The following is a 10,012-nucleotide window of genomic DNA, read 5'->3' as shown; positions in this document are numbered from 1 at the left end:
GCATGTGTGGCGATGCACAGACGGCACTAAGCCAATTTACACAGACGGCGCTAAGACAATTTAACACGCGGCGATAGCCTTATGCATGCAGCGTTAGCCTTCTTCCTTAGCGTCGAGCGCGTGCTTCCTTCTCTCTACTGCTGTGAGTGTCTAAGTCCAGAAATTTGTGGTCCTTACAATGGTCTAGAGATTTACTAGGATAGTGTGGTCTTAAAGGTTCAAGAATATCATAAAATTTACCAATTTTAAAAATAGGGTGTCTACAACGAGGTATTTGAGGATTGTTTGAGGCTTTGAGGGTGTCTTTGGCTGCACACATCGCCACAAATGGGTATGGTGGGCATTCCGGGAATAACCATCGCTCATCGTCACAGTCGAGTCCATCCACAAGCTTGATGTGTCTCCATTTGACTACCCATATTGATACAGTTGCTTTCATTGATATCTGGATGTAGCTTAGTGAGCACATCTGCCTAGGAGTTGAGTCTTGGTAGAATGTGCTCGAGGGAGACTTCCTCAAGTTCCGCCATCTAGGATTTGGCAGTGTTGTAATATGGTTTGAAGTTTTCTTTTCACATCATATATCCCTTTGAGTTGTCGCACCACCATTTCAGAGTCTCCAAAGATGGCTAGGCATTTTATCTCCATATAAGAGGCAATATCCAGGCTTATAATGAGTTTATGATACTCTGCCATGTTGTGACATTCCACCTTTTGAAGGAGGGAGTCGAGAACACGACTCCGGCAGCTCTACGCTCTGCTTGGAAGGCTCCATCAAAGTGCATCTTCCAATCAAATGGGAGTTCGACGTAAAGCACTTTTTCATTTGGGAGACCATCTGATAGGGGAGAATCTGCTTGGAGAGGGGTGTGCATCTAAGAAGTCTACAAATGTTTAGCCTTTGATAGCTTTTTGAGGCACATAGGTTATGATAGAGTAGTGACAATTTCACAAGACGACCCGATAGACAATGATGCATCATGAGAAACTTAATAGGATCAACTAGTAAAATAAGATGGACTGAGTGTGCTGACAAATAATGTCAAAGCTTTTGCACATCAATTTCATGACCTGATACATCTTTTCAATTGGAGAATAATTCCCTTTGGCTTAATGTATCCTTTAGCTGAGGTAGTATAAGGTTCTCTTTTCCTCTAGATTGTTTTGTGTGAGCAAAGCACCAAGTGACTCATCAAGAGCCTTCATATACAAAATGAGAGATTTCCCAGGGATAGGGGCAGATAGAAGAAGTGGGTTTAGAAGATATGGTTTAATGCTCTCGAAGGCTACTTGACACACTACATCCCATTCGAAGGGCATGTCTTTCTTTAGCAGGCGAGCAAAGGGTTTGCATCGACTTGAGAGATTACAGATAAATCTTCTCATGTATGCAAGCTTACCATGGAGAGACCTAAGCTCTATAAGATTTCAAGGAGATGGAATCTCTTGTATAGCCTTGATTTTAATAGGCTTGATTTCCAAGCCATGATATTTGACAATGAATCCCAGGAACTTTCCAAATCGCATGTTAGAGGCATACTTGAATGGATTCATCTTAAGCAGATAGAGATGAAATTATTCAAAGACCTTGTATATGGGTGCTATTTTTGCCCTATTTGATCAAAGAATCATCCACGTAGCTTTCCACTTCTTCATGTAGCATGTCTTCGAACAGTGCTCATGGCTCGCTGATAGGTTCCCAAATTCTTGAGTTCATAATAATAGCCCCCTTGGGAAAGAAGGCTATAGCTTCCTCATCTTCAAGATTGATTCTTATCTGGTTATACCTTGAATAACCATCCATGAAGGAGAAGACTTGGCAATTGGCCATCTAGTCAATTAGAGTTTCGGTGAAGGGAAGTGGCAAGTCATCTTTTGAATGTGAAAGTCTATGAATACGCAAATTTGTCCATTCATCTTCTTGACTGGAACAACAATGGATAGCCATTTTGGATATTTGACTTCCTTGATGAAGCCAGCTGCCTTGAGTTTGTTCATCTCATCATCGATCAGTGTCTTGAGCTAGGTTCAGAATCTCCTCGACTTTTGCTTTACGGGTTTAAAACATGGGTCTATCCCGAGCCTATGTACTGTAACTTGGGGATCAAGACCGGGCATCTAATGATAATGCCATATAAAGACATCTCGATTGGCTCGAAGGAAGCTGACATGCTTTTATTTCTCTTTAGGCATTATGACTACTAAAATGAAGATCAACCTCAGGTCAGTTTCATCACCCAGGTTTATCTCCTCCAAGTCATCGGCAGTAGCCTGACCTCCATCTTTCAACACTCTAGGAGCTTCTTCTATCTCTTCCTCATCAGAGGGTAGGGGGTCAGATGGTTCATGGGTTATCTCAAGCAGCTCCATCTTTTGGTCGATGATTGACAGCTCTTCTTCATCCTGTTTCTTCTCCAAGGTCTAAGTTTCTTGAGAACCATGGGGAACATTTGCCTCTCGAGTGGCTTGGGAAAAGATCTCTTCAACAACCAAGGGTTCACAAGGAAGAGGTGGCAGGTCTTGAGATGCTACCACATGGGTTGTCTGATCAGCCATAGATGGTCGGGGAGGTAGGTAAGTGGGGCCCATGTAACCAAGGCCTGGCTTACCAGAGTGCTGCCTCGCGGTGGACTCAAGACTGCAAAGGGTGCCACCATGCCTTCACCAATTTTCAACCCTTGATCAGTGGAAGGCTCGTAGTCCATCTTTCTCATGATCTGATGGGCTTGGCGACTGTAAAGATCCCACTTTTGAGGGGCTGTTGTGTCTGCAAATGTTGAGCTTTGAGAGGACTCTGTCTTAACGAGTTTTCGATACTAAGGGACAAATCCGAGAAAGGGATTAGAGGCAATGAACATCAGGGAGAATTTCCTTCCCCAACTCGGGGATACTAATTTTCTCTTTCTTTACAAGTTGAGGAGCTAGATGTCAGTGAAGACTTTGGTGGGAGGTGGAGGGTTGACCTCAATAGCATGGGGAGCAACATCTTTTTCCAACAAAGGGATTGGGATGTCCAAGATCATTTAGCAGTCATGAGAATAGCTAACGCTAGGGGAAAGGCAAGCAATATCTCCCTCCCTCAAATGGATTTAGACATGTGAGACTTTTTTGGAGGTAAGGTCAACCACGGCACGATGAGCATCATCTTCTTGAAATAAGAGGATTGGAATGTGTAGGATCTTTTGGTTGTCATGAGAAAGATGAGAAGCGGCATTTCTTTCCATCATGGTATCCACATCAATTCAGGTCTTTGGTTTTCTGGCAATTGACACCTTGTCAGGCAGTCCTGTCCTCCTCAATGTGATGGCTATCTCATCATACTCCTCGACCTGCTCTGTTTGGGCCACCATAGGGGGTAACACTTGGAGATGACGAGTGGACATTTTCCCTTTGTGATACTGACGCAACACCTCCAAAGGGGAGTAAGGTATGCTTACATCAATCGGGGTCAAGGGGATTGTTTTGCCACATCTCTCCTCTTTTTTAAACATATTTATGAACAATCTTGCCACATCTTTAACATCATCATGGGGGGAATTGTCAATCTTCCTCATGGTGTGGTTTGGTGAAACTACTGCAAATGGCACTTGCTCTTGGACTCGCATTGCATTCGTAAAGTAGTACTTGGCATCTGTATAATATGATTCAGTGGTGGGAAATGGTCTCTTGACAACATAGACCATGTGCTGCCTTCCATGTTGGTTGTATTTGAAACATTGTTGGAGTGTGGATGGAACCATCCCATGATCATATAGCCAAGAACGACCAAGCAGTATAGGAAGTAGTATCATTATTGATCACGTGGAATTGGGCATAAGTGTTCAGATGGCGAATTCTTAGGCAAAGGTGAACGCTTTCAGCTGGTCTTTCCCCTGACTTGTTGAATCCCTAGACCAAGAGGTACGAGGGTTTCAAATGCTTGACCCCCAACCCTATGCAAGTGAGGATCCTCTTAGGAATGAGATTCACTATAGAATCTCCAAAAAGCATGATCCGATTGACCGAGTGAGCATGCAACTTGCCAATCACAAATAAGGATTGATTGTGAAACTTTTACCCCAACTGAAGATCATCATATGAGAATGTAATTTCCATGCAATTGTTAGGGATTGTTGGGTCTACTTCAATTCATTCCACCTCTGGTTGCAAGAGATCTTGAATTAAGGCCATGCAGAAGTATCTTGATAACATGAGAGCATTATAGACGCTCAATATGGTTGGAAGTCTTCTTATATGCCCAACCACATCGTATTTGACCTTCTCCTCATCTAGGTCAAGTTCTCTTGGGTTTACCATAGGGCTTGAGGGTACAGGAGGTGGTGGTGCCACTCCGCTTACGGAAGACTTGGTTATGCCCATGGGTAGAATAGGAGAAGGCTGGCTAGGTTGCACAGTCGGGAGTGGTGTTGGCAAAATAAGGTACTTTGCGGGAATGGGTGGTCCAGGTTATTGAAATAGAGGTGGTGGACCTAGGTATTTAAGCAAGGTGGACGATGGATTTTAGTACTTAAATTGGATGGATGGTGGATTTGGTAAGGGACAGGTCGCGGAGCAGAGTATTTCAAGAGTCTTGGCTACTTTGGCCTTTGAGGAGGTTGGAGTTTTATTCACGATCTTAGCTCAACTTGGTCAACTTCCGCCATTCTCCTCCCCACAATAATTCGTACCATATGGCATGCTTCATGAGAAGAGGAGCCTTTTCTTACAATTTCTTTCCAATCTTTCTTGACAGGCCAATGAGACTTTTTCGACTTTGGGTTTCGGAAGCACTCTGTCAGCTCATCAAATGAGGGAATGGCTTCTTCTTATTGGCAAAGGCCATGGCATCACCAATGTTTAAGAAGCCAACCTTTTGAGCCACCATCTTTCTCATCTGTTTTCGATGTCGTCAGTTGGTATTGCGTTGTCTTAGCTCCTCATCGAGGGCCTCGAAATCTAGGCATTCAAGAGTGAGCTATGAAAGAGGTGTTGCGAGAGAAGAAGGTTTGAAGAATCGGGGATAAAAGAGGAGGGATGGCTTTTAGGGTCATCACTCAAATTGGACCAAGCCGAGTAGCTTTTGGGGGTCATGACATGTATTGGATTCAAATAAGCTTTTAACATCTTCACTCTCATTAGACTTCATCGAGGATCTTTTAACGTCTTAACCCTTATTGCTCGAATGTGGGGTTCTATATCATTTTTCGTATTGAAAATTTTATAACTAAAGATAAAAACAGCTTCTCATGCCATTCTAGAAATTTTCAACAATATAATTGAATCTTATAACAAAATTTAAAGATGCCCCTTTTTTTAATTGTTTAAGGTGATAACGTTATACAAACCACACTTTAAACATATACATATTTGTAGCGGCGATTTGACATAAATACCATATTTCACAATCAATGGGTTGAAAACTTTAATGATTTGAATAAATAAATAGTAAATATAAAGACCTTTCTTCGTTGTACGAAACAACGATATTTGTATTATGAAACAATATACAAGAGACCCATCTTCGTTGAATAAAACAACTGTCATCCGCTTTTATTTGCTAGATAGAAGAAATAGCTATTTCAATTATGGAAGAATTTTATATAAGTGTTAACCTTATATTGTATGAGTAAGGTGTACTTAAAAAACCCACTGGCTGTTTTTATATTGGAAACCCCTCAAATCTATCATCTCGACCTTTAGATTCATAAACATCAAACAAAAGGGATTTCTAGTCCTAAAAATAGTTAATCTTCTAAGATATTATCTGGACCGTCCATTTAAAGATTTTCAAGTGTTTATAGAACTATTTGATCGTCAACATTTCTTGAACTTTAAATTTAATAATTAAGGGCAACAATTGGTTTTCATATCATCGCAAGGCTTTGCGACACCAAAACTGTATTTTCAGCATAGTTTTAAGGTCCACCTTACTTCAATAGTATAAGTTTGACATGTTATACAAACCTCACCCTTCAATTATTATTTGTTCATGAAAGCTATGGGGCCTCTTGATATGTGGCCAAAAAGAAAACTAAACCACCGGCCCGTTACAACCTCAAGGCATTGGGGAAAGAATACATGCAACAGCTGTATAATAATATAATGCAACCACATTTCTAGAAAATTATGTTTATAGCATTTGTATGACCCCAAAAATTGTACATACTCTCTCTTCATCCCAATAGATATTTTTAAAAATAAAATTCAATATGCATCATAGATATGGTTAAAATGAGTCCCCTCCAATATTGATTCTACACCGTCCATTTTTTGAATTTCAAGATCTAGGCCTTTACGAATTCAAAACTTTTTTTTTATTTATTTTTAAACATTATTTGTCTAATTATAATAAAGCTATCTAAAAATTTCAAAAAGAGAAGAATCCTTCTAAGGTCTAGATCTAAGAATTGCAACAAAATGGATGGCTTATATTGATTGGGCTAATAAACACTTTCTAGAATGCATTTTCAAATTTTGTTTTTTTGTGAGTGTTCAATAAAATAAAAAGAGTGTACCTTTAAAAAATGGGATCAAACAAATGGCACTATCATGGTTTTTGAAGGTTGTTACATTATATTACTATACAACCGTTGCATGAAATCATTCCCCCAAGAAATTTGTATATGGCATTGGTGAAATGGAAAAGACCTGGAGAAAAATAAGAGAATTCATTTATGGCATTCTTATGAATAAAGTAAATGGAAGAAATTGGAATGGGGTTAGGAGGTATTATGACATATTTTTTATAATTTCTTAATGCAACTTGAAACAATTTTGACGGTAGATACCATGAAATCAATGTTTTAAAACTTGGATCACAGAAGTGGATTGTTCACCCACATATTCGTGTCAGATCCCTGCGTTAGTGACCTAGATTAGGTTGGATTGATATGAATCAATGAACTAGAAAAATATTAAAAATAAATAAAATAAAAACTAAAATAGAGGTTTACACCAAGGACTTAGAGAGGACTTAAAGAAATATTAAATAAGTTTTAAAAAGAAAAGAAAATATAAAATGGAGAGGGCGGTGGGGTAGGAGGTTCAGGCCGATTTTCACCTATTTGGTGATCCGGATCAGAAATGGTCATGTTTCAAAACGCTCCATGAAATCGATTTTAAAACTATTGTGATATTTTTTTCGAAAAAAAAAAAGTTTGAGTAGTTTTCGTGGTTGGTGCATAAAGTAAGAACCTTTACCCAACTCCACTTATCTAAATCTCCATCATTTTAAGGCCCAATAGCACGGACTAAACTGTAATCGCCAGGAAAATCCCAATTTTAATCTCGCATTTCATATCCCGTAGAGGGGGAAAGAGAGAGAAGACGTAAAGAGTGAGAGAGAGGGGGAGGGGTAGAAAGAGAGAGATGGCTCAGGAGAAGGGCAGTGCGTGTGTAATGGGAGCGGCTGGGCTCGTGGGATCATGGCTGGTGAAGCCGCTTCTTGGGGAGGGCTACTCCGTCCGGGCCACCTTCCGCAAGTAATTCTCCATTCCTCTCTCTCTTCTTACTGTTTTATTTTTCATCTCCCTTGCATGTCTTTATGGTAAAGTTTTTTATTTCATTTCATTTATGTATCATTTGTTGGTTTTCATCCCGTTCGCTGCCCATTGCCTTCAATTAAATGAATAGAGAGAGGGTTGAAGATACAAGAATGAGAATACACCTAAAACTTGTTCCTTGCAATCTCTTAGTGGGTCATGTTTGTAGAAGCTGTTTACCAATGTTTTAAAAATCGGCGATTTGGATCGGAATCTCTCGATTCAAAGAAGAAATCGTGTGAGGCGATCTGGTACCCATAATATATCGGGAACCGGCTTGTCCCTTTTAGAACCGGCCTGTTCAAAATGGTTTTGCACTGGTTCTGGGCTGGTCCATACAGGTTCTCCGACATGTTTTGTCAGAATACTTGTTTATGTTATTTTTTAATAAATGTTTTTTAAAAAATTGCTATTTGGAATCCTTTCATGCTTTTCTTTAATTTTTCAAACATGTTTTCTTTTAGGATACGGTTTCTATGCGGCCAGCCTGCATAATGTAGAAATGCGGGCATGGCAATAAATATTTTTTTAAAATATAATTTGTTCCTAGATTTCAGATAATATATAATCATTAACATGGAGATCATGAATATGAAAAAATAAAAATTGCAAAATTAAAAAATAGAAATAATAACTATATAAAAAAAATATTTGGGTCGTTATTTACAAATGTTTTTAGAAGGACCACCTATTTGCATCCATCTTTAATATGGATGCTTTATAATAGTAGCTTACGTTAAATGGAAAATAAATGGTCACATTTAAGTTCAACTACCATAAATAAATTAATTTTTAATGCAAAATTAACCCACCTTTTTCTTAAATCTCTCGCTCTCTCTCTCCCTAACAACCTATTCCATTAAATCTTTTTTCTCTCTCACCCTCTCTCTATTAACAACCCTTCTTTCTCTTTATTAACAACCTATTCCACTAAAATTGTTTTCATATAGCTTTTTTTAAAAACCAAAACTCCTACGGTTATACCTACCCAAAAAAAGTACTAAATTAATAAAAAATAAAAAGTAAATTGAACTAGAGAGATCCATTTTATTGCCTTAAGTTGCAGTTTTAACTTGATTTTGACTATAGAACGAATTTAATAGATAACAAACTCTCAGACAGGTTCTCAATATTTACATATTTTTTATGCAGTAATGAAAAGTTATAATGCAATTGTCACTTTTATTTTATATTTTTTAAAAAAAAAAACTAGAAAGCTAGATTTTTGAGAAATTATAGAAAATTTTTAGAATTATTTTTAGACTGAGACCGGCTGATTCTCCGATCCGAGTAACTAATCCACCAATCCAACACGGTTTGTAGAGTAGCCAATCTAAGACACCAAATGGTTTTTTTAAACCTTGGTGCTTACCTTATACTATACAAGTAAGGCGCAACTCTAAATTTTGCTACCTAGATGTAGTTCTGATTTCGGATACCTTACAATAGCCTGAAAATACATGTTCAACCTGAATTAATGAATTTCAAATTTCGAAATGCGATGTGAGTAGAGTAGATTTATATGCACTTGAGAATCTTGAAAACATAAAGATCATACGACTTCTTATACTATTTTTAGGACTTAAAATTTCTTTTCCTTTCTATATCCACACATTTGTAGGCCGGATATCCATTAAAATTTCTTTTCCTCTTTCAAATTTTACTTCAAACTTACGATCCATAAGGTCTAATTGGGGCATTTGAAATAAAGGATGACTTCTCTGCAAGCCTCCAATCAAAAACCAAAAAGTGTTGGGGAAAAGCTTGTAAAGATGTTTACCTCTCACTTAATAAAACTCTCTCTCACCCGATGAAAACAACGCAGCAACTCTGCCCCTTTACTATATAAAAGGTTGGACGTATAACACCAATCATTCTTTTAACCTTTTAAATTATGTACGGACCTTAAAGTTTTTTTAAAAAATACGTAATGCTCTATTTATAGGTGGAAATTACAAAGAATGTCAGTCAACCTTTTTTTTAAAAAAAAATAAAAAACTATCCCTCTGTCCGAGGACATCTGAGGACCAAATTTTAATTTTAATATATTTTTTAGTCTTTTTGTTACTAGGGAACTACTCTAAAGCTTTGGGGCATTACCCGATTGATGAAAAAACTAAAAAAAATAATATTCAAACCGAGTATTCTATCCTTAGACTGCAGGGCAATTTTGAAAAAATTGAAAAATAAAAGACAACTGACCAACCTTCTTTGTGATTTCTACCTATAAACATAGCATTTCGTATTTTTCAAAAAAACTTTAGGGTCTATATGTAAATCACTCAACTTATAATGTCCCAGATGAGCACTCAACCCGCACATTTAGCTAACTAGTAAGCAGGCCCTACGAACTTTATAAAATCTCAACTAAGATAACAATAGATGAATACTTTCATAATAAAAAATTTATATCATATTGATAGAAGGAAATAATTGTGGATAAATTTATAACATTACATAAATATAGCTTATTAAAAGATAATTAATGAGAT

General features: G+C 37.8%; 1 pseudogene; it reads left to right on the top strand.

The window, feature by feature from the left end:
- The first annotated feature begins 7,212 nt into the window (after window positions 1–7,212).
- LOC105421134 (bifunctional dihydroflavonol 4-reductase/flavanone 4-reductase-like) overlaps window positions 7,213–10,012 on the top strand; it is a 36,490-nt pseudogene continuing 33,690 nt past the window's right edge.

This window comes from Amborella trichopoda, chromosome 7 (genome assembly GCF_054954075.1).
Source record: "Amborella trichopoda isolate Santa Cruz 75 chromosome 7, AtrichopodaSantaCruz75HAP2 v2.0, whole genome shotgun sequence".
Classification (NCBI taxonomy): Eukaryota; Viridiplantae; Streptophyta; class Magnoliopsida; order Amborellales; family Amborellaceae; genus Amborella; species Amborella trichopoda.
The sequence above is the reverse complement of the archived record's forward strand: the minus strand, read 5'-3'. Positions and strand labels throughout refer to the sequence as shown.